Here is a 23,300-nt window from a genome sequence, read left to right on the forward strand (position 1 = left end):
GTTCACTACAGGGTATTGTATTTTACGTATTGTATAACGTGCTTCCATCCTGGGCAGGAGGAGGTTAAAGTCTGGTAGCTTTCGTTTTTGCATCACACAGCCTTGCAAACACAGACAGCAGGTGCCTCACACAGGTACAGGGGGAGTTTCCGGTGACCATAATAGCGGTCTGGAACATTCCTCAGGTTGGGGCATGAACAGAGAGTTTAGTTTCACGTTACCTCAGAATGACTTGAGGGACTAGACAGAGTGGACACGCAATGAACAGCTCCCTGCGGCAGCTCCCTTAGGGAGGCAGGGCAGCATAACAACAAGGTTCAGACCTGTGCATACACCCTTCCCTCACCTAGGACCAGGCTGGTGGATAGCTGAGGGCCCCTAAGCTGAGAGAGCGGATCCAGTTGGCTACTGGATGCCGCCAGTTAGGAGGTTCCTGGTCCACTAGCTGGCAGAGACCTAGAATGGGAGAGGACAGCCACACAAGAGCACAAAAGGAGGGAGCTCACAGACTGCCCTACCAGACTTCGACCTCTGCCTTGCCTGGGATCGAGCAGAGCTTATTACAGTAAAGATCAGCATCCTGGCTGTGACACAAGGACCAGTAAGTAAACGATCTGAAACCTGCAACTCAGTGACTCTGACTCTGTTTGTCATAGCCTTGCGCTCTGGCGATTCCCAGTCCCCCCGTGCTCCCTCTCGGGGGCCGCTCCACCTGTGGGGAGCGATAACTTCCCAGCTGCACCCCAACATCTTCCCCGGCGAGTTACCCTGCAGCGGCGGCCTTATCCCTGGCCGCACATCACAGGTGGCGTAGTTGACATCATCCGGTCCACTCCTGGAGGAGGAAAGGTCGGAGGAAGGGTCCGCAGCGGAGGAGGCCGAGACCCCAGTCACCACCGTAACTGGTGACATCTTCTCCAGGAACAATCCTTGCTTGGCCCTTTTACTGTGCACCATGGGGCCCGGAACTGGGTCAGGCCACGACTTCTCCAAACCACTGGCCCAGCGACGGGTATACAAGGTTAGGATTGAAGCTCCTATCTTGGGCTCCATGGGGTGTCACAAGGCCATTACACTGTGTGCAGAATTATTAGGCAAATGAGTATTTTGATCACATGATACTTTTTATGCATGTTGTCCTACTCCAAGCTGTATAGGCTTGAGAGCCAACTACCAATTTAGTAAATCAGGTGATGTGCATCTCTGTAATGAGGAGGGGTGTGCTGTAATGACATCAACACCCTATATAAGGTGTGCTTAATTATTAGGCAACTTCCTTTCCTTTGGTAAAATTGGTCAGAAGAGAGATTTAACGGGCTCTGAAATGTCCAAAATTGTGAGATGTCTTGCAGAGGGATGCAGCAGTCTTAAAATTGCCAAACTTTTGAAGCGTGATCATCAAACAATCAAGCATTTTATGGCAAATAGCCAACAGGGTCGCAAGAAGCGTGTTGGGCAAAAAAGGCGCAAAATAACTGCCTATGAATTGAGGAAAATCAAGCGTGAAGCTGCCAAGATGCCATGTGCTACCAATTTGGCCATATTTCAGAGCTGCAACGTTACTGGAGAATCAAAAAGCACAAGGTGTGCCATACTCAGGGACATGGCCAAGGTAAGAAAGGCTGAAAAACGACCACCTTTGAAGAAGAAACATAAGATAAAATGTCAAAACTGGGCCATGAAATATCTTAAGACTGATTTTTCAAAGGTTTTATGGACTGATGAAATGAGAGTGACTCTTGATGGGCCAGATGGATGGGCCAGAGGCTGGATCAGTAAAGGGCAGAGAGCGCTACTTCGACTCAGATGCCAGCAAGGAGGAGGTGGGGTGGTACTGTTATGGGCTGGTATCATCAAAGATGAACTTGGGGGACCTTTTCGGGTTGAGGATGGAGTGAAGCTCAACTCCCAGAACTACTGCCAGTTTCTGGAAGACAATTTCTTCAAGCAGTGGTAAGTTGGAGGAAAGAAGGAAGAAGTTGGTATCGTTCAAGAAAAACATCATTTTCATGCAGGACAATGCTCCATCACATGTTTCCAACTACTCCACAGTGTGGCTGGCCAGTAAAGGTCTAAAAGATGAAAAAATTATGACATGGCCCCCTTGTTCACCTGATCTGAACCCCATAGAGAACCTGTGGTCCTTCATAAAACGTAAGATCTACAGGGAGAGAAAACAGTGCACCTCTTGGAACAGTGTATGGGAGGCTGTGGTGGCTGCTGCACGCAATGTTGATCGTAAACAGATCAAACATCTAACAGAATCTATGGATGGTAGGCTGTTGAGTGTCGTCATAAAGAAAGGTTGCTATATTGGTCACTAATTTTTTGGGGTTTTGTTTTTGCATGTCAGAAATGTTTATTTCTAAATTTTGTGTAGTTATTTTGGTTTACCTGGTGAAAATAAACAAGTGAGATGGAAATATATTTGGTTTTTATTAAGTTGTCTAATAATTCTGCACAGTAATAGTTACCTGCAAAAACAGATATCCTCCTAAACCCACTCCAACTTCATAAAATATTAAGCTTTGATATTTATGAGTCTTTTAGGTCGATTGAGAACATAATTGTTGATCAATAATTAAAAAAAAATCCTCTAAAATACAACTTGCCTAATAATTCTGCACACAGTGTATACAGTTTGAGTACTACTGTTTGGGGCCCTCATACAGTGAGAGGGGGCTTTCAGACGTAAATACATTTAAACAGTGTGCTGGGACTGGGACCCGCCCCTGACGTGCAGCAACGTGATGAGATCAGCACCTTGCTGACGTCATCACAGTGCTGCGGGCGCCACACAGGATACATCAGGCAGCGGTAAGTGCTCAATGGGGGAGCCGAAGAGACAGGTTTAATTAATGGGGATGAGTGGGGAGGGGCTGAGAACACATATTGGGGAACATTTGTGAAGGAACACAGCTTTTTGATAGACAGGGGTGGTTACTGTATTTCAAGGGGGGGGGAGACAGGAGTGTGTAGTGATGGGGTAGTGTAATTTGTGTGTGCAGGAGGTGATGGGGGGTGCATTGTATTATGTCTGGGGAGGGGGTAATGGTGGGTGCATTGTATTGTGAGTGGGAGGAGGGGTAATGGGGGTGCATTGTATTGTGTGTGAGTGTGTGTGTGTGTGTGTGTGTGGGGAGGGGGTAATGGGGGGTGCATTGTATTTGTGTGTGTGTGTAGGGGGTGATGGGGGGTGCGTTGTATTGTGTGTGTGGGGAGGGGTAATGGAGGGTGCATTGTATTGTGTGTGTGTGTGTGTGTGTAGGGGTAATGGGGTTGCATTGTATTGTGTGTTTGGGGGGAGGGGTAATGGAGGGTGCATTGTAGTGTGTGTGTGTGTATGTGTGTGTGCGCGGGTAATGGGGGTGCATTGTATTGTGTGTGTGTGTAGGGGTAATGATTTGCATTGTATTGTGTGTGGGGGGGAGGGGTAAGGGAGGGTGCATTGTAGTGTGTGTGTGTGGGGGGACTATAAAAGAGCAGTTTGGGGAGAATATATAAATAAATAATAATAATAAAGGGGCAAAATGGGGGGATATTATGGAGAAAGGCAGTGTGGGGGTATATTATAAGGAGAGCAGAGTGGAGGGGACATTATGGAGAGAAGCTGTGTATGGGGACTTTATGGAAAGAGGCAGCGTGGCGGTATATTAAGGAGAGAGGCAGTGTGGGAGGTATTTTGGATAAGGGCAGTGTGGGGGGGATATTTTGTGAAGGAAGGACAGCAATTATTTATTGAGGTGCACAGCATGGGAGATATTTATGGGGCAGTATAATGATACTTTTATATTTAAAGGTGCTGTGTGGGGAAGTGCTGCTGAAGAATAAAGAGGGCGGGCTTCAGAGATGAGCAGTGGGCACGAAACCTCATCATGGCGTCTGTACTGCGTTGAGACAAAAAGGATGGGAACAACTCTGAAGATGTCACCTATAAAGGTCCACTGGATGTAAATGATTATTTGTGACATTGCCTGCATTTTATCAGTATTGTGGTTCCTGTATGGTCCGCAGTCTGATAACAACTCCCAGCATCTCCTTACCATTGTTAAGGACAAGCTGGAAGTTGTAGATTCCGGCATCTTCCGAGCCTGCCCATTGATCTGCATTGTAAAATACAGAGCGTTTTCTGAGTGGAAAACACCAGAAGAATGGAGCGGTCACTTCTTTTAATCACTTGGTGGTTTTAGAAACCTGAAGTGGGTAAAAGATGCTCAAAATCCTGAACCTGTGCACAGCGAGTAGATGCAGATGGTCATTCATGGCCAGTATTTTTCATAGTAGTTTCCATGGTGGGATCTGCCCCCCAAAAATTTCATTGCACATTCCCTAAGTGGTATGTGTACAAAATTATCACCAGTGAAAACGACAGCTTCCCTGATCACCTCTATGTAGAATAGGTCATAAGTATTAGGCCAGGGGGATGTGATTTTGTATCCCCGCCCATCAGCTATATGACCGCAGCATTATATGGAGAGCAGCATCCTCTTCATTGTCTGCGAGACCCAGCTCTGTAGGAAAATAGCGGCTTCACCAGGTCCTGCAACTAAGAGCAATACATAGGACTGAGCTGTAATACTGGATGCAGCCGTGACTGCATGTTATATGGTCGTGTTACACAATCTACAAGTGCACCTAGATATTACACATTCAACACGCGAAAAGTGGGCCTGTGCACCCCCAAGTGCCAGGGCTGAATTTTAGTCCCAGTCCAGCCCTGGTTTAAGGGTATGTGCGCACATTGCGTTCTGGCGGGACAAATAAAAAGCAGCAATTTATCACTGCATGTCCGTTTCAAAACGCACCCAAAACGCTGCATTTTGGATGCATTTTGAATGCAGAATGGATGCATTCTGGATGCTTTTTCTCCCACAGACAGAGAGGGAAAAGCATCCAAAACACACAAAATTAGTGACATGTTTCTTTTTTTTTTCAAACTCATCGATTTTGTCAAAAATTTGGCATCCAAAACGCTGCGTTTCAAAACGCAACATAGAAGTCCAGAGAAGTAAACGGACGGCACTCACCGGAATCCAGCGAGAACATTTATTTAGTAAGATGCATAAAAAGGCAGGAGTAGAGCAGAAATCGAGCCCCCTCACGGACGACGGCCGTTTCGCGTATGGATACGCTTCCTCGGGTCCATTAAAACGCAACGTGCGCATGGAATTTGCTTAATTGTCATAGATTTTGCTGGGGACGCAGAACGCATGCGTTTACTCTGCAGTTTAAACCGCTGCGTAAACGCATGAAAAAACGCAACGTGCACACACAGCCTTAGGCCTACTGTTGGGACAATTAAAAAGTGTGGGGTAATTATATAGTGTTTTGGGGGAGTAGTGAGAACATCATACTATATATATGGGAGCTGTGGGCCCATCATACTGTGTATAGCGGAGATGTGGCAACATTATACTGTGTATAAGGGAGCTGTGGGACCATCATACTGTGCATAGGGAGCAGAAGGAACATACTCTGCATAGGGGTGCTGTGGGCTCATTATACTGTGTATACTGGAGCTGAGGGACCATCATACTGTGTATAGGGGAGTTGTGGGGTCATCACTCTGTGTATAGGGTAGTTGTGGACTCAGGATAGGGGAGATGAGAGGACATTACATTCTGCATAGGTGAGCTATTGGCTTATATCTTACTGTGTATAGTGGAGGTGTAGGGTCATCATACTGTGTATAGGGAAATTGTGGGACCCTCAAACTGTGTATACGGGAGCTTTGGGCTCATCTTACTGTGTATAGGGGAGCTATGGGTTCATCTTACTGTGTAGAGGGGCGCTATTGTCCCATCATACTGAGTATAGGGGAGCTGTACATGAGGGGCACTCATGGGACATAGTTAAATGTTAAGTGGACAATTAAGAATCATTATTCTTATAAGGGCACCTAGGGTATTGTGACCATCAAAGGCACATTGGGAGCATTATTACCTTCTAGGGGTAAAATGTGGGCACTGTTTTCTAGGGCATTTGCACAGGGCATTAATATTTTCCAGTGGGCAACCTTACCATCTAGAGGACACAAAGAAGGCATTAATACTTTTTAAGGGGCACAGGTGTTGCATTACTACATATTTGACGTCACAATAATATCACAATAGATGGAAAAGAATCATTGATGGCTCAAAATAAAGAGCCTGGCATGGTGCAGAGTTTGGAATATGTTGGCCAGTGATGCTTACCAAATAGTATGCGGCAGTCACAGGTGCAGAGTAAAACCACCTATTCTTCACACTTGTTTCGCGGGGAAGCCCCGCTTCTTCTCAATCATGTCTTGATTTACTTGTCACAGGTGTTTTTGCACTTGTCACATTGTCTCCTTTGGCTAAATTATATATTACTCTTGATAATAAATTCTCAAATAAAATAATTTCATTGCACCAGTATTTCCTCCACTGTTTTCTCCTTTTTAAAACTTATTCTGGTGAGGTGTGCTACCCTTTTATCTCTGGTGTGTGCTTCTTCATCTAGCACCACTTTTCATTGCTGAAGTTTTGGCACTATGATGTATAATGGGCATATTACAATTACCCACGAGTCATGTGTATCCCCTATACCAGTTGCTGCACCCCGTCCTCATCCTCCTCCTCCGATTATCATCTCCGAGCATGTTGTCTATATGAGACACAAACTGTAAGCACTGCAGCACTGCCTCAGTGAAGCGGCATCAGGCTATGGTGAAAATAATTTCTTTAGGTGACAAAAAGCACACTGCCGCAGAGTTGTTGAAAGGTTTGACAGACCATACAGAACTGTGATTCTCGCTGCTTAATCTACAAGCAAGCAGATTAAAAGGAGGCAGAACTTTTTGTTTGAATTGTTCAACTAGGGCCAATCTGGTGTTGCACCATTTTAGTAGCCCTCTCCACCTCAGGAAGGAGATATGGATAGTTCTCCTTCTAGTGTGGATCAAGAAGAGTAAACAGCTAGTAATCAGTGTTGCCCAAAATGTATATAATGTGAGGATCACGGGAATGGATGCAGAACATAAGTGGAGCTCACACGCGGCACACCTTTACAAGTACCTCAGGCAAATCTGGGTAGATTTTCAGAAAGGGCTGAACCACGAAGTTGACCATATAGTCCACGTACAAGCTTGTCAAGGTTCAGAGCCACCAGCAGGTTACGGCCATTATCACACAGGCAGATTACAAACAGAATAAAAAATTATGAGATAATAATTTTTTATTCTTTTTGTAATGCATTTGATTGGATCAATCATGATGACGTGGCTCACATGGTTCTCTTCAAGAGGAAACAAATCCACGTCATTCTCAGTCAGGACCTGTGGAAGAGCCTTGGGCACATTATGGCCATCGTCCTTTGTAATGGCCCGCATTCAATTTCCCTCCTCCAGTGTTTTTGTCTGAAACAAAATAAAACCAAATTTTTATGCTATTGTGAGTGCCATGACTAAAGGCCACGTCTCATTAAGCGACATTACTAGCGACATCGCTGCTGAGTCACGTTTTTTGTGATGCAACAGCAATCTTGCTAGCGATGTCGCTGTGTGTGACATCCAGCAACGACCTGGCCCCTGCTGTGAGGTCGCCGGTCGTTTCTGAATTTCCTGGAACATTTTTTGGTCGTTGCTCTCCCGCTGTGAAGCACACATCGCTGTATTTGACAGCGAGAGAGCAACTATCTGACTGTGCAGGGAGCAGGGAGCAGGCTTTTGCGGACGCTGGTAACCAAGGTACACATCGGGTAACCAAGCAAAGGCTTTGCTTGGTTACCCGATATTTACCCTAGTTACCAGCGTCCGCAGCTTCTAGAAGCTGGCACCCAGCTCCCTGATCCCTGTACACGTAGCCAAGATACATATCGGGTAACTATAAGCAAAGCGCTTTGCTTAGTAACCCGATGTGTACTATGGTTACCAAGCACAGCGTCGCTGGTGGCTGGTGGCTGATCTCTGATCACTGTGGAGATCTGCCTGTTTGACAGCTCACCAGTGACCATGTAGTGACGCGCCAGCGATCCCTGCCAGGTCAGATTGCTGGTGAGATCGTGGAGCGTCCCTAAGTGTGACGGTACCTTTATAGTTTTTCCTTCTTGTTACCTAGTCCTTTAGTGATAATCTTCTACTGATAACTTACTGATTGTATTGAAACTATAGCACACAGGCTAATAAGGAACACATCTTTGGAATCAGGATTCAACACCTACATTATGCTGCTCTCAGATTAAATAGCAAAAACCTGGCGAGAGACTCTTTTTAAATGGAATGCAGTCTAGTGATCACTGATCAGCTGATGAAGAGTTATGATTTCTGGGACTCATTTTTCTAGCAAGTTAATATGCATGTTGTATTACACGGATAATCAACATGAATATTCACCCATATAATGCATGGACAGAGCTCTTACAGAGGAGATCTTATTACCTTATTTTTTGGATGCCCTTTTCCTCCCAAAAATTTGGGATGAACATGAGGGGTGCGTCTTATAATCTGAATGCAGCTTACGGGGGGGTGGAGAATTGTGAAAGAAGGCAGGGGCGATCCTGCGGGCACTGTGCTGTTGGGGCTGTGTGGCGGGCGCCGTTCTGTGCATCAGGCAGCACTGCTCTGTGCAGCGCTGCTCTGTGAGGCGGGTGGCGCTGCTCTGTGCAGCGGCTGGTGGTACTCTGTGTGGTAGCCAGTGAGGCACGGGCCATCCTGTAGACGTTGGCAGTGCGAGCCTCAAATAATAGTGCCCGGAGTCGGCGCATACGCAAATAGAGCTCTTGGCTCAAGATCTCATCTGCGCATGCGCCACCTTTGGCTCATTGAGGACCCAGCAGCAGACTTAAGGAAAATGGCGCCTGGAGGTGGCACATGTGCAGATCAGATCTCGGCTTGTCATTGGGTCAATAATTCAATCTGCGCATGCGCCGCCTTGGGGCGCCATTTCTTTGAAGCCCACACCGCTAACAGCTCCTGGATGTTTTCTCTGCCTCACAGTGCCGCAGAGCATCTGAGACACCCACCGCACCGCACATAGCATCACCCTGCTCCATCATTGCCCCTGCCTCCTGTGACCTCTGCTCCACCACTGCTGTTGCCCCCCCTTTCCCCGGTAAGACACCACCGGATTAGAAGATGGACCCCATTTTTTTTCTTTATTTTTTTTTCCTCTAAATTTAGGGTGCGTTTTATAATCCAGTGCATCTTATAAAACGAAAAATACGGTATATACTGTTTACTTTTCAGATCTTTTTCACAGAAACTGATGGTTATGAAATATCTATTATGAATTATTTTATAACAAATCCTGATAAATTCTGTTATGTTATAACCCATGCATCACAAAAGATGAAACATACAGTATCTCTCTTATCATTTTATTGTTTTCTAACAAAATCAGTAATGTATTTTCACTCCAGGAAAGATATCATCTGAAAACTGAACAAAAGTTGCACATTGAAGAACTTTCCCTTATCAATGGGGGCCTTCTTCTTAAAAAAATATCTGGATGTTTTCTAAGCAAGGAAGAGCTGACTTTAAATTCTTCTTACTAAGAAAATAGTTACATTCTATAGATACAACATCTCCGACTCCATGAAAACATAACCTTTGGAAAGCCAGATTAATGAATTTGCAAATTAGCAGGGTTGCCATATGATACATATATTTCTGTGTAAATTTAGACATGACATTTTACATCATATTGGTTTTTATTGCTTGATGTTTCTTAAAACATTTACCGTGTAATGGGACTTTTGTCATTAAAGATTCACTAAACATAATTTATTTCTTAAGTTCTAATTCCATAACAAGAGGTTTTGATAATTGCATTAATATAGGGCTATGAACATGCATTATGGTAAACTGTTCATTGTTAGGTTAGTAAATTGGCTATGTATAAAGCAGTCGTAATATAAAGCAGACTGAACAGACAATTTGAGGATAAGCTCAGACATGGGACATTGTTTTGCATGTTCTCCCAGATACATCAGAAGTCTTTGGCTACTTGCCCTACAATTTTATTAGGAAACATTGTAATTAATTGTAATCATAAAAATAAAAGTTATAATTTAAGATAATTCTAGGGAATATAATCTTTTTTTTCTTTATGAGATTTCAGTCTACACGTAAATGATTGAAGATCTCAGGTACTAAAACTGGAGGTGTTTTGATGGCCAATTTGGAGCTCAAACTTTCAGAATTCCACATCTGCTGAGAAAGCCAGCTTGTGTTTTAACCTTGTGGGATACTCCTTTTCCATCGCATATTAATAACATACTCCCTTTCTATAATGAATATTACGTTACACTTCAGAGAACACTTGGCTGATCCTTTTCATTTCATCCCTATTATCAACACATCCTTGGCTATTTTTTCTTAACACCTTGTGTCCCATTTAAGTACCTGGCTTCAACTTGCACTGGTAATGTTTCAAATATTCCAGAAATGACAGATAAGTGTACTGAGGTGCTAACTCTGATAACAAATCTCAAAGTCTCTACATAAGTAAAAGGATGTTTCTTAGCAAAAATAGAAAATGTGTTTTTTGTCTTTCTAAATATAGCTACATACTCTGTTAGAATATATAGGGGAGAGAAGAGCATGGTGTGGTGATAAGGGGTGTTAGATTGGGAATCTATCGTAGGTTAGGATGGATTGAGTACATCTCTTGACAGTAAAGCAGTTGTTACTTACTATGTCATAAGCACTTAATAAAGCCTCATAGAGCAGACTGCACCTCATCTCACGTCCTGCCAGTAAGTAGTCCCAGATGTGTAGCACGTAAGATTTAGTGAGGTGCACAGTTTACTGGACACATTGGTTATTATTGACTCTTAACTGTTGCTGATGCACATAGAAAGTTGAAAAAGTAACATTTGACAACTTAATGGCACGGACAGCTAACATCAATCATTAATCCAGAGATGGCAGAAGAGATTCATCAGCTTTGGGATTTGCTCTTGTGAATTTTCTGAACTATATAAAATGGGAGGTTTCATCTTAGGAGCATCAGGTTGATTTGAGTCTTCATATAAGGAATTCATAAATGTTTGTGAATCAAAACAACATAGTATGATGTTGCTGTTAGGCCTCCTGGTGAATCATTGGAGAAAAGTATTTGGTGGTCTTTTATCTTCAAGGCTGGCCAGAGATATAGTCAGTCATATGCCATTTATAGCTGTATTGATGCTGTGCATACTCAACATACAGGGAAACATATACACTACTTACTACAAGGTAGGGATTTTTGGCTTTCAGATGGAAATTTTGCAAGTTATAACCAAAACTACCATAAACTAATAGGAGTAATTGTAGCACAAACCAAAAGAAAAAACTCCTAAAAACAATTATTTATTTAGATCAATGTTAAAAGATTATAGGTATAATCCACTGCTCATCTAAAATAACTACAGTGATATATTACGGTGAGTGTAATAGGGTGATAGACTTAATTGGTGGGGACAGTGCAAATGGTTTCCTGTTCCCAAGGTAGGGGCAACATTAGTAGTTGCACTAGTTTTTATTCAGATACAATAATACGTGGTTAAGGGGATGACCTATCTCTCCCTCCCTCACTCCTACCTACCAGCGGAGGTGTACCATAAATTATTGGGTACCCCCCGCTCCACGTCGTCTCTCCCTAATATCTCCCTTCAAGCCAGTCGCTAAGACCCGGGAGACCCACCACCAAAGAAATATGTGCAATTAGTCACAGTACTCAAAGATAAATAGATATTAAAAACTTTTTTCTAGATATTAGATGAATCTCAGATCAAAAAGGAGATCTTTATATATATACATGGATATGAAATCCCAGCAAGAATTAGCTTATCTGCCGAGATCATCCAATGTAAATCCCAAACTTAGTTTATCTGTACATATGGATATAAAGTCCCAGCAGGGAATGACTTATCTGCCGAGACCATCCAGTATTCTATCCCGACGCGTTTCCCCCCTATATTTTTTCTAGGGGTTCATCAGGGGACTGATCCGGATTAAATCTCTTATATCTTAATAACTGGTAGTCGCATCAACAGTGTGGCATCAACCATCATAGAGGCATTCACTCCGTCCTGGGACACTGCTCTCAGTAATCTGCAGGTCCCATAACGACAACTTGTAACTAAAAGAATGTCAGTCACAAAAGCCACATGGCATCAATCGCCCATAATGGGGCACTCAGTCAATAGGGGAACGCCGCTTCTACTGTCCCGCAGGTCCCGTGGTATCAGCCCTGATTCCCTGCTGGGACTTTATATCCATATGTACAGATAAACTAAGTTTGGGATTTACATTGGATGATCTCGGCAGATAAGCTAATTCTTGCTGGGATTTCATATCCATGTATATATATAAAGATCTCCTTTTTGATCTGAGATTCATCTAATATCTAGAAAAAAGTTTTTAATATCTATTTATCTTTGAGTACTGTGACTAATTGCACATATTTCTTTGGTGGTGGGTCTCCCGGGTCTTAGCGACTGGCTTGAAGGGAGATATTAGGGAGAGACGACGTGGAGCGGGGGGTACCCAATAATTTATGGTACACCTCCGCTGGTAGGTAGGAGTGAGGGAGGGAGAGATAGGTCATCCCCTTAACCACGTATTATTGTATCTGAATAAAAACTAGTGCAACTACTAATGTTGCCCCTACCTTGGGAACAGGAAACCATTTGCACTGTCCCCACCAATTAAGTCTATCACCCTATTACACTCACCGTAATATATCACTGTAGTTATTTTAGATGAGCAGTGGATTATACCTATAATCTTTTAACATTGATCTAAATAAATAATTGTTTTTAGGAGTTTTTTCTTTTGGTTTGTGGAAATTTTGCAAGCCAGTCTGACTGGATGCTAGTAAGGGGACTTATAGCTGCCATGCCCCTCTGCAAAATATTCAAATTTTCTCTCCAGGACAGGAGACAAACTCTAGCGCAGCGCCACCTATTGGAAGTAGCGATCCTAAAAGTTAAATGTGGATTTTTAACAATCCTTTACAAATAACTTAGGATATATGTGCCAGATCAGAATCCCAATTTGCAGACACAGTGGTTCGGGGTGCTTGCCCCTTGTCAGTGCTACTTCCAATAGGTGGCGCTGCGCTAGAGTTTGTCTCCTGTACTGGAGAGAAAATTTGAATATTTTGCAGAGGGGCATGGCAGCTATAAGTCCCCTTACTAGCATCCAGTCAGACTGGCTTGCAAAGTCTCCATAAGGAGAATAGTGTTCCCCCGTGGTCCCACAAAGCTTCTCATAGACAGATCAGACACCCCATACTTTGCACTGATGAGGGGCAAGGACCCCGAAACACTGTGTCTGCAAATTGGGATTCTGATCTGGCATATATATCCTAAGTTATATGTAAAGGATTGTTAAAAATCCACATTTAACTTTTAGGATCGCTACTTCTAATAGGTGGCGCTGCGCTAGAGTTTGTCTCCTGTCCTGGAGAGAAAATTTGGTTTTCGGATGAAATTTATGTAAAACATAAAAAGTTCAAGCTGCAGTGATATTTTATCATAAAAGCAAGCCATTTAAGTAGAAGCATACAATGGTGATTTCCTCATCTCAAACAATTTATTGAAACAAAAAACAACAGTGGAGCATCAATTACAGCTTGACCATGATGTGTCATGCTGGTCACAAATTGAATTATTGTCTGCCGGAGCATGGCATACCATTCTTCTTGAAGGACGGCCCTCAGGTCATTAAGGTTCTGGGGTGCAGGGTTGCGAGTCTCTACACAGCACATCAGCTGATCCTATAGGTTTCCTAAGGGATTTAGGTGTGGAGAAAGTTTGGGCCACTCCATTTGCGGTACCCAGTCTCCAGCAGCTATTCCCTAATGGTGCAACCTTTAGGGAATTTAGGGTTGTATTGTTCATGCAAAGGCACAATGATTTGATTAATGATGTTATTAAAGTAGTAGCGTCTTGTCACTGTACCATTTACAAAATGTAGAACACATCTGTATTGACTAGACACACCTACCCACAATGTAATACCTTCACCTCCAAAGGTTCATCTGGTGACAACAGTGGCTGATGCATAGTGCTCTCCTTGACCTCTCCAACATTGTTGGTAGCCATCATTTCTGCTCATTGGGAATCGACTTTGAATGATCTGACGTCACACAGGGGTGTGAAACGCCCACACCGGGGCTTGCAGGGCTCGCACGGTCACCGGGCCGGTGGTATTCGGGGTCAGGCTGTGAGTGGCCCGACCCGGCTTCCGTGACCCCCGGCGGGTTTCAATAAAAGGAAAGTCCGACCGTCAGTCCGGTGTTACAAGGGGGATGGAAGGAGGGTGACAGAGTCCCTGGGGGGGGGCTTGCCATCGCTCTTCCCCAGGAAATGGTACGGGACGGGGACGGGGGGTGCTTGCAGCGCCACCCGTGGTTTGCGGCCAGGTGTTAAGCCGCCGCTGCACGGTCTCTCTCCGGGGCAGGTGTTACGGGCAGCCGGATGGAATCGCTCCCCACGGGTGGAGCGGGGGAGCCCCGGGAGGTTAATGAGACCCAGGGCAACAGTCCTCAGGGACACCAGGGGCACAGGGCGGCGGCATTACTCACAGCAGTCACGGTGTGCGGTTCCAGTTGTTCTTTATTTAAAGTCCGTTTCACATCGCACCCGGGTGCTGGTCCTCGCCGCCTGTAGCCTTTGGTCGGTCCCGGGCAGGTATGAGGAAGGGGTGTCCGGTGAGGTGTTCTGGGGGTCTCTCCCTTTCGGTGCGTTAGTGCCGTCCCCGTGGCATAGAGCATCTTGGGAACTCGCCGCCTCTCTGTCTCTCTCATCCCCAGTAGCGGACCTAACACAACCGCCACCGGGTACAACTTTCTCCAGGGATCCCCAGTCCTCAGCTCCATTCCCCTCCTCTAGGTGTTATCAGCCCTGGTCTCGTGGCATCTCCTAAACAGGAGCTGTTCTCTGGACGTCTGCTCTCCCTTGCAGCCTCTGACGTTCTGCCTAAACTTCTGTGTGCTCTGCACTAAACTCACTCCTTCAGGCCCCCCTCCCCTTGGTTGTCATGGGGACCTGCCTGTGTCCAGCCACCTGCTCATTAAGGAGACAGGATGAGTCATGGACTCAGAACAAACTTCATGCTGCAAATGCTGTTAACTCCTTCCTACCAGTGTCATGTTAGTGTGTGTTGTGGGGACCCTTCTTCCTCCTGCCCGGGAAAAATGGGGTAACATTTAATACCCTGTAACGACCCGTTTACAGGGGCGTTACATTCCTCCAGACCAAAAACGCAACACTCCGGGGTTGCGACAACAAACAACACCGCAAAAAAAAAACTTTTCATAGATAAACAAATTAACACGTCCCTTTTACCGGGACCCAATAAGGATAGGAAGAGGCAGGAGGAAAAAGAAGAAGAAAGAGAAGAAAAGCATGGAAAAAGAAACATTTGCATATAAGAAAAAAAACATTTAAACTTTCTGGAACAGGCCTCCTTATGACGCTCCAGGGCCCTCCAGGTACCCAGGTTTAGGGGGAAAAACTCGGTAGTCCAAATCCCGGTACGGGCTGCGGTGCCGGGCTCACCCCTCCGGCCACCACTCGCCAAAGCTCGCACCCGGGCAGTCCATATCATCTCCCCATCTTCTCCAGGGTCTGGGGAGGCAGGGTTCCTGGCTCCTAGTAAGTGTCCAACAAAGGGGCGGGCACGGATTTTCGCGCCCCGCTGCAGCCCCACCCACGAAGGGTGGGCAAGTCCAGTCCTTGTTGGTACGCATGGCGCCCATCCCATTCTCAATGGACGCCATTGTACAGTCCAAGTCCATTTGTCGCATACCCGCAGCCGCGGGCACCAAAATAAACGTGAGACAATCCAATATTGCAGATGGTATACACAAGGCACGCGTCACCCGGTGTTACCGGGTCTTGTCTGGACCCTGCTCGCAGCGCCAAGTTGAAACGCCCACGCCGGGGCTTGCAGGGCTCGCACGGTCACCGGGCCGGTGGTATTCGGGGTCAGGCTGTGAGTGGCCCGACCCGGCTTCCGTGACCCCCGGCGGGTTTCAATAAAAGGAAAGTCCGACCGTCAGTCCGGTGTTACAAGGGGATGGAAGGAGGGAAAAGGAGTCCCTGGGGGGGGCTTGCCATCGCTCTTCCCCAGGAAACGGTACGGGACGGGGACGGGGGGTGGTTGCAGCGCCACCCGTGGTTTGCGGCCAGGTGTTAAGCCGCCGCTGCACGGTCTCTCTCCGGGGCAGGTGTTATGGGCAGCCGGATGGAATCGCTCCCCACGGGTGGAGCGGGGGAGCCCCGGGAGGTTAATGAGACCCACGGCAACAGTCCTCAGGGACACCGGGGGCACAGGGCGGCGGCATTACTCACAGCAGTCACGGTGTGCGGTTCCAGTTGTTCTTTATTTAAAGTCCGTTTCACATCGCACCCGGGTGCTGGTCCTCGCTGCCTGTAGCCTTTGGTCGGTCCCGGGCAGGTATGAGGAAGGGGTGTCCGGTGAGGTGTTCTGGGGGTCTCTCCCTTTCGGTGTGTTAGTGCCGTCCCCGTGGCATAGAGCATCTTGGGAACTCACCGCCTCTCTGTCTCTCTCATCCCCGGTAGCGGACCTAACACAACCGCCACCGGGTACAACTTTCTCCAGGGATCCCCAGTCCTCAGCTCCATTCCCCTCCTCTAGGTGTTATCAGCCCTGGTCTCGTGGCATCTCCTAAACAGGAGCTGTTCTCTGGACGTCTGCTCTCACTTGCAGCCTCTGACGTTCTGCCTAAACTTCTGTGTGCTCTGCACTAAACTCACTCCTTCAGGCCCCCCTCCCCTTGGTTGTCATGGGGACCTGCCTGTGTCCAGCCACCTGCTCATTAAGGAGACAGGATGAGTCATGGACTCAGAACAAACTTCATGCTGCAAATGCTGTTAACTCCTTCCTGCCAGTGTGATGTTAGTGTGTGTTGTGGGGACCCTTCTTCCTCCTGCCCGGGAAAAATGGGGTAACATTTAATACCCTGTAATGACCCGTTTACAGGGGCGTTACAGGTGCATTTGTCTTCCCTTGGAATGTGCCTGGATTTGTGTGGCATTCATCATCTGGTTTCCGAAGGGCATTGTTTACAATGAAACGGTTATCAGTGTGGGATGTGGCCAAAGGACGTCCACTTCTATGCCTTTCGGTGACTCTTCAAGACTCTCTGTAACTCTGTTGCAACTTGCTGATGACACTCTAAGCTCTGTGGCCCCTTACGTCTAAGAACATCCTGCTTGAAGCCTCACAATTGCGAGGTACTGTAGATCAATTGTTAGGTATATTCTTGGTCTCATGATGTCAAAATGTGAGCAGCATGATGAGGAGGACTGTTTAAATACCAATTGTAATTGAACCCCGAAATGTATTTGGTGATTCAGAGATCAAACAGCTGATGTGAATTTTGCCATTAGTTGTGCAAAAGGTACTGAATCATTGTACAATTGGACATGTGCATTCAAAAATTTAGAGAAGGTCACATGAATTCACTTGAAAAGGTTAGAGTGAATTTTAGGATCATCCTGAAATTTCACCCAAAAGTCAAATATCCCTTTGTGAGTAGTGCATATTCTGTATTCTGTTCCAACATTCCTCACATTTTTGTAATTTTTTTATTATCTCTCTTCATGGGACAACACTGATGATATGACACTTTGATACAATGTAAAGTAGTCAGTCTACAGCTTGTATAACAGGGTAATTTTTGTAACTCAACACACAGACATTAATGTCTAAACCACTGGCAACACAAGTGAGTACACCCCTAAGTGAAAGTGACAAAATTGTACTTAAAGTGTCAATATTTTGTGTGGCCACCATTATTTTCAAGCACTTTCTTAACTCTCTTGGGCATGTAGTTCATTAGAGCTTCACAGGAGCCACTGGAATCCTCTTCTATCTTGACCTTACGTAGTTGGTGGATGTTAGAGAGCTTTTACTCCTCCACCTTCCATTTGAGGAGGCCCCACAGATATTCACTAAGGTTAAGGTTTGGTTAAACTGTATGTTTAAGGTTAAAGTTAAACTGTATTTTAGAAACCAGGTCAAAAGTGACCAGTTTTAACCCCGTAATGACAGTGTAAATTTTGACCTTAATGATAAGGCCAAATTTTAGAATTCTGACCAGTGTCACTTTATGAGGTAATAACGCTATAACACATCTCAGTGATAATGAGACTTTATTTTCTTGACATATTGCACTTCATGATAGTTTTACATTTAAGATGATATATGTTGCGTTTATTTATGAAAATATTGGAAATCTGATAACATTTCTTAAAATTGTTACAATTTTCAAACTTTTCATTTTTATGCTCTTGAATCAGAGAGTTATGTCACACAAAACATGTAATAAGTAACATTTCACACATGTCTACTTTACTTCAGAACCATTTTTGAAACATAGTTTTTTTGTTAGGAACTTAGAAGTGTTAAAAGTTCATCAGCAATTTCTCATTTTCCAATAAAATTTACAAAACCATTTTTTAGGGTCAACATCACATTTGAATTCACTTTGAGAGGTCTATGTGACAGAAAATACCCAAAATTTGACACCATTCTAAAAACCTCACCCCTTAAAGCACTCAAAAACACATTCGAGAAGCTTATTAAGGCCTCCAACACACATCCGTGCCGCCGGTACGTGTTTGGTACATTTTTGTATGTACTGGCGGCACAGAGACATGTACACCAATGTTACCCTATGGTAACAGGCACACACACGTAAAACCACATGGAACGTGTGTCCGTGTCGTTTGTACATGTATGCGTTTTTCAACACGCAACATGTCTGTTTTTCTCCGGCATCACGCAGGCACGGACCCACTAAAGTCAATGGGTCCGTGCCTACATGTACGTCCCACATAGCATGTCCGTGTGCTACACGTACCGTCCGTGTGCGTTTTTATTCCAAACATCAGCTACACTTGTTACCAATCTAGCAGATCAATTAAGGTCATTAATTCTGGCGCCAAGACCTCATATTCTGCCTCAATTGCTATCGTGACTGCAGCTGGGCTCCTTCTCTCTCTCTGCTCACAAAGTGAGCTCTCTGTACCCCACATTTTTGGAAATGGCTCCAAGGATAGACACAGAGAGACTGATTGGGGAAGTAGAGAAGCATCCAGAGCTGTGGGACACCCGTGTTGATGGATACCATGACAGTTTGATGGTGGAGAGAGCCTGGATGTCTGTGGCAGAACAAGTATACCCCAGGAATGGATGGTCTCAATGCACCCCTGGAAGAAAAGCTAAATATGGTAAGTATAGCCTTTGCTGTGGCTTCTTTATTTTCCTAAATGTGGTGATTCATTTGGCTAAAGGTTTATATTGTTAACTATAATATTATGCATTTATAACTGGTGCTAACTCATTTTGAGCAAGACAGGAGACAAACATACAGAAAAGTATGGGTCTGTTTATCATGGCGGGAATTTATAGTTGTTGTTTTTTACTAAAATCGTGGAAAAATGACATGTCATGCATTAAATACACTTTACCCACACTTTAGATGTGCTTTAACCAACTGGCCTAGATGTACACATATCTGCATACATCTAATTTTTACTTGTGATGTCTACACCCATGTCCGTACTGCTAGGCCATTATATGTCAGCTATAGTTGTTTATTTTTATTTTTTTAGAAAATATGGATAGAATATATGTATTTCATTGGAGCTTACTTTTGTCATATGTGAACAAATGGCATTGCATGTAGTGGTGGTCAATATAATTGCCCCATTTATTAATCTTATCATTATTATGCTTGAATAAACATTATACATGTATTTCATTGGTCCATGTAAGTCATGCAAACATGGGTATGATATGTTGGTAATGTATATTTAGAAATACATTATGTTTGTTATGTGCATTTGTGTATAATTAATCACTTCTTATGTTACAATATATCATCATTTACCATTTTTTTGGATTATATTTTTTGCATAAAGGTTTTTCAAAGATAAATAAGTAATGTTGGTTTTCCTATTGTTGTTTCATTACAGTTGATTTGGTTAAATGGCGATCGCGGTCAGCAAGAGACCAATTCCGCCGTGAGTTTAATCCTGTTGCTTCATTTGCAGCTGCTTCCAAAAAGAAAAAATACATTCACTACGATAGGCTGAGCTACTTAATGCCAATTATGGAGGTACCAAAGTAAGTATTTTCAATGACATTTTTTTGATGATGTAAATCATAAACTAAAAAACATTATTAATGGTTTGTTTTTTTTTTAAATAACAGTACTGAAGATAACCTTGAGGACAGTGAAGAGGCGCAGTCCGCAGTGTTATCTACAACAGCCATATCTGCATCAGAGATGGAGCCTACATCCTATCAGCAACCCACAAGCCAGAACACCAACCAGCCTGAAGCAGATGAAGGCTCATCAGATCTGGGTTTGGGGACAAGTCAATCCACTACCTAAATCACAGGCCAGTCTACAGGGCTCCAAAGTGGCCCATCACCAGTTAATGGCGAGGGAAACCGACAAACACATGCAGGCACACAGCCTAGATCAACAACACATAACCTTCACTAGCACAAACATTCCGTGGTCGCAGACATAGGCGTCATGAGGAATTGCGTGCCCTGCCAGAGATCATTGATACTAGAATACTTCACATGATGAATTCACTAATTCCAGAGAGTGATCGAGAGATTTTATTGCTCCCTCTCACCCTTTCTTGCATTGGTTGCACCAGATAGGCAGGACATGTTGAGGGCGTCTAATCACACTGATTTCTGCATGCCAACGTGAGCCAGAGCCCATATATGTTTTTGAAGTGATAGAGCAATGGAGAGGTAATCCTCGTGGGCCACACACAACCACTACACTACACACTGTGGAAACCCAAACTGAAGAATACACATATAATTCACAACAAACAAATACTCTAGTGCAACAACCACATAGACAGTGGCCAACTTCTTCTTTGATTAATGATCCTCAAACAAGGCCTTCAAGTCTACCTCTACATTCAGGTGCTTTAGTTACCCAAATGACTGGACAACAGCCATCATTTTACCTTCAAGGGGAACAACAAGAACCTTTGCAAACCTCTATGACCTATCAAAGTAATGTTAGTAATGTTCATAGACTCCTCCAAATGCTACAACAACTGCCATCATACCATATGCAACATATAGTCAACAGCAGCAGTACTTTCAAAGTCAGCCTTACTCAACCAACTTAACATAAACACATCCACAGCCTGTTCCGTTGCAACCATATTTACCACCGTCACAAGGTCAACAATCTATTCCCACAACAACAGCAATGTTTGTGCCGAGCACAACAACAATAACAGGTGGAAACACTATGCAGTCACTTACTACAACATCTAGTGTTGGACAGCCTCCATATGCAGTAGGTGACAATGCCATGGAGACTACACAGGGAAGCATAACTAGCCTAGAGGATTTAGTTGACACATAATTTGACAAAATACATTTACATCTAAATTGGTAAATGCCTACAATTTAACAGTAGAATTCTAACCATCCATAAATGTTTCTGATTAATCAGTCCAAACTTGTTGATGATTAATTTTTAAACATTTATACGATATTTCTTTGAAGTTGCTCCATCACTTCAAAAACATGACCTGCATTGTATGATATTGGTTTTCTCTTGACAGGAGGTTATGACCATCTTAAATCTTCCATGTGTTGGTAAAAATCATGCATGCACATAAAAAACTATATTTCAATTCATACACATTTCTAAAAATTTAAATCCTGGCTATATGCAGTATCTGCATATGTTCAGGTCCCTTACTTGTGTCCCTATAGTGTAAAACAAATTATGTTTGCATGACACTATGGCATAATACAGTATGGTGTGTTTTGTGGGATAATGTCTCAGAAAACATTTTAATATTATGTTAAAAATACAGTGTGTCTTGAAAAAGGAAACACGCATACATAGTCAAAAATACATTAAACAAATTTTAATTTTATGACTAAATTTGGAACAACAATGTAATACATCAAAAGTATGTTGTAGTTACACTCCTACATTTTACAAAAAATTTTTTAACACAAAAAATGTATTACAACAAAATGTTCGTACTAAACATATAAATCCAAGGAAAATGATGTATGGCCATTTTTCCTTTTTCATTACATATGTGTTTGGGAATATGTAACATAATGTTTAAAAAAAATAAAAAATACACAATTATTATGTGTTACTATGCACATTTAAACTAAAATAATCTTTAAACTGATTTCTTACTTGTAGACCAAATGGGGCCCAATTGGATCTTAATCTTCCATTACATTACATTAATGGGGCATTAAGATCAGGCAAGTCATCCAAATCTTCGTCATTGATTTCATTCAATCTACAGTAATTATGTAAAATTACTGTAGCTTTAATGACAGCCTTGACAGTGGTTGGTTGGAGCTGGATGGTGGTTTAATAAATGCGCCATCTTGAAGCCAAAAAGCCAAAGGCACGTTCCACATAGCAATGTGCTCTGGCCAAGGTGCTATTAAATTGACCTTTTGACCTGTCTAGTCCGCGTCTTGGATATGGACGCATCATATGGCGAGACAAGGCAAACCCCTGATCAGCAACCAGGACAACAGGTGCATTAGGTCCAGTTGTACCAGGTAGAGGCCTTGGTGAAGGTAGATTTAGGTTTTCGGACATTAAACGTCGTGATAAATGTGAACAATGGAAAATTCGTGCATCACACGCACTGCCATAGGCCCCAATATCAACAAAAATAAAACAGTAATTAGTGTCAACCAAAGCAAGAATTACAACAGAAAAATACTTGTGAAAATTAAAATATCTAGTAGCAGAGTTAGGTGGTTTCTTCACTCTAATGTGCTTGCCGTCTAAGGTGCCAACACAATTAGGAAATGTTTTCTCAAAAAAATCATCAGAAATGCGCATCCAATCCTGTAATGTAGGCTGCTGCATGACTTGGTGCTTAAGGGTTTCCCATATCACAGTGCAGGTATGGAGTATTATAATGCCAATTGTCGATCTCCCCAATAGGAATTCAAAATTAAGACTGCTGAAGGATTGTCCTGTTGCAAAGAAACTAAAGTGGAAAAGGAAATGAATAGAGTATTAGAATTGCATATTTTGAACATGTTTTTTTATAAGGTGAATGGCAATGTATGCCTAGATACAGTATTGTCATATTGTTTTGTGCATTAAACAAACAAAAAAAAGTAAGACTTCTATTTTCCATATTGGAAACTGATGCTATTTTATGTTAAATAAAAATGTTTGAAATATGTACATGTTTTTATTTTTAAGTATACTAGCTGTACTACCCGGCTTCGCCCATGTTAATAACTGCTGTTAACAAAATAGAATGTATTA

Source organism: Anomaloglossus baeobatrachus, chromosome 4 (assembly GCF_048569485.1).
Source record: "Anomaloglossus baeobatrachus isolate aAnoBae1 chromosome 4, aAnoBae1.hap1, whole genome shotgun sequence".
Taxonomy (NCBI): domain Eukaryota; kingdom Metazoa; phylum Chordata; class Amphibia; order Anura; family Aromobatidae; genus Anomaloglossus; species Anomaloglossus baeobatrachus.